The following is a 3,562-nucleotide window of genomic DNA, read 5'->3' on the forward strand; positions in this document are numbered from 1 at the left end:
GCACAACCACAGGCGGGGGCGTGGGTGGCAGGCGGCTGGGGGCTGTCGGGGGCCAAAAGGCCTCAGACAAGTACAAAATAGAACAGAATAGAAGGGAGCGTAACGGTAAATGGCTGCACCTCCAGCCCCGGCAACGACTCATGTTGTCTGCGTTGTCTCGCCTCATTTACGGCCTACGCACACCCGCTCGCACACACACAACACACACGACACACACATGAGGCTGCCTGGAAGACAGCTGTTTGGAGCGCTGCGCCGAGGTGCATGCAGTTGGCTGCAGAGTAAGTCGGTCTTTCAGACGTGGCAGACGGCCCAAAAATTGCCGCTGGCAAAAAAAAATACAAAAAATCGTTCATACGCCGCGTGGCGCGATCGATGCTGACAGAGAGAGGCAACATTGCGTGCGAGCGACCCAGAGACTGGGACAGAGCGTGTTGCTGTTGTTGTTGTTTGTTGATTGAAATGTAAATAAGCAATGGGCGCCAAAAAAAATATTGCCAGCGACGATGTTAATCATTTCAATATGCCAAAGCAAAAACTGCGCCTGGCCAAGTGCAGTTGGCCAATTGACGTCGCGGCGAAAGTGCAGACCCAGATCCAGGCGTGACGTATCTGTTGTGTAATAAATCAATTTGCGACTTTAATGCGAACGCAATTCAAATCAAACAACAAATCGTTACAACAATTTCAAATGACCCACGAAGGCGAAGTGTCTGTCTCTGCGTGTATTTGTGTGTGTGCACTTAAAATCATAAAATATATGATGTTTGTTTTTTTTTTAAATCAACTTAAAGCTGCCGTGTCTAGCTGCACTCTATTGTTTGGTTTATTAACAAACGGTTTTAAATTACAAAAATGAATTTTCAATCACTGCCAAACGCAGGCTGTCAGCTCGTTAATTGTTGACGTGCCGCCATTAAGCGCACAGTGGTTACAAACTATAAAAATATGTATATATATCCACGCATATATAAATGCCAGCACTATCTGACTGAATTAATTATGTGTACATGTCAAATCTTACCGCGCATCAATTATAATGCCATTGCAGAGCGTATTAAATTATGTCACAAAAGAAATATTCTACTTTTTTCGTAGCTGCTTTTAAGTATTTTATTAATTTTAATTTTAGGTTTATTATAAACAAATAAATTGGACTAATCTTGGCCAAACTAAATTGTCAAATCAAAATTTGACTCTTTAAACTGATTGACTGGCAGATGCCCTGTTACCAGGTCACAATTATTGCAAAACTTAACCATATATCCATAACTGTATAAGTATTGCAAATTCTTGAAAAACTTTGATGTTAACATTTTGAGGATATTGAAGACTTCTAAAAATAAAAATAAATGTTGACCCTGTGTAGAATTTAGTAGTTAGAGAGTTAAGCAAATTAAGGGAAATATTACAAATTTCAAATAGATTAATGGCATGTATATACATGTATACATATATTTTTATTCGGAAAAGTACCCCTGACCCTCTCCATATATTTTCCATATACATATATAAAAAGCAAATTCTTATTAAAACATAACATTAGAATACCCATTCCCAAGCACACAACTTGTACAGGGTATACGAAGAAGATTCATAATTCAGGCAACAATGTATTTGATGTTCTGCATGTCATAAATTACACGTTTATGTCATTTTCATTAAATTTTTATTTAAGATTGGCGTTGAGCATTCGCTGTGGAAATTGTTTTTCCATTAATTTCAATAATTTTCTGGTGTATTCGGTTTAATTTATTTATTATTGTATGTGTGTTTTTTTTTCTGCCCATTTGGTTTACATTCGCAGCGCTCTCCAAAAGAAAAAAAGAAAATGATGTGCGAACAAAAATCGAGCAAATCAAATTGATTTTTAATTATTACCCCTATAAAGCATATAGTCTGAAGCTGATGCCGCTTGTTCTCAGCTCTTTAAATATCATTGATCATTAGGTGAGCATTATTTATAAATAAACATGCTGCGCCGTTCTTTAATTATTGAGGAACATTTAAAATCAATCTGCAATCGAATGAGTAATACCACAAGCCAAACAATATGTGAAATCTAACAGGTTCTAGTCATCATAGAATAAATAAAGACCTTGTAGCATTCCCACATAGTACGCGGAATTACAAAATATGTGGGCTCTAGACGATAGTTCCGTCCAACGCATACGTAGGCCCAAATGCTAATTCGTATGTTTATGTCCCGACTTGTCTAAAAGGAAATTGGCCAGCGAACAAGGCGAACTGTCTGCGGGTTTGTCGGCCTACTGGCCACCTAAGAGAGGGGTTTGTAGCGTAATACTAGAAAACATTTCGAGCGAGTATAAAATAGACACAAAAAAAACAAACAAGAAAAAACGGCCAGCTGTGGCATACAGACGATTAAATGCCCTAGCAGACACATTGCAAACGGTTTTGCAGATATGCGACGTGAATTCTAAAGTTCATAATTGCTAAATTTACTGAGGGTATTTTAAGAAGTGAAATATTTCCTTACAAAAGCTCACTATTAGATAGATTCTTCCAATGGAGTTATAAGCTATGGTATTAATGGTATATATTGATTAAAACTTAGCTATATGTAAAGAACATGTTGGAACGCGCATATGCCAAATTTTCTGAAGACATCTTTAAAGTTTTTCATTAGTAGTCCGTTATGGATAAGATTTAGCTAAGTTTCTTACTACAAACTAACTAACTACTAACAAAAGTTAAGATATCCGAATATAAATGAGAAATTTTTAGTCAAAAATTCAATTTTCAACTGATTGTTCCTATGGCAACTTAATGATATAGAATTCCGATTCGACAGGTACTTCCTGCAACGGAAAGGCGGAACTAGGCAAAATCGTATGTTTATATATTTGAGACAGAAAGAAACTAGTTTGCATTGGGCAGACGCACAGAGAGACCTGGCTATATCAACTATGCTCGGTATCAGAATATATATAAATATAATATTTTTGGATCTAAGATGTTTACTTCTATGCGTTACATATACTATGGAAAAATTATAAAACCCTCTCTACAATGGTATAAAAAAGGCACAATAAATTGAGGTAAACTTAAACATATAGACATCTGTGCGTGTGTACGTGTGTGTGTGTGTGTATGTAGGAATAACAAAAGTACAAGTAAATACAAATATCGAACACAATGGAAACAATAACGTGCGAAGCGATTGGAAATGCGCCAGACGCTGCCGCAGCCGCAGCCGCTGCCACTGCCACTGCCACAGCTACTGCCCGGTCAGCGTCCGGCGTGTCAGTCAGAGTCAGAGGCAGAAGCAGCCGGTTAGCCAACGGGCCAACAACAAGTCGCAGATAGAGTATACAAATCGATAGGAATTATCGGAGCGATCGTGTCGCGTTGCCCCGCTTAACTGTAAAAAAAAAACATATATGTACATATATATGTATATATGTATTTGATTTTAATTGAAATGCAGCTGCAGTTGCAGCAAATGTACAGCTGGAAAAATGTAATAAATTGCGTGTGCGCTGCGCTTCAATAAAAACAAAAACAAAAATAAAATAACAACAACAATAAGTAACGACCA

This window comes from Drosophila montana, unplaced genomic scaffold, assembly GCF_035044405.1.
Source record: "Drosophila montana isolate Dmon_TW-CO22-7 unplaced genomic scaffold, ASM3504440v1 contig_2669_1, whole genome shotgun sequence".
Lineage (NCBI taxonomy): Eukaryota > Metazoa > Arthropoda > Insecta > Diptera > Drosophilidae > Drosophila > Drosophila montana.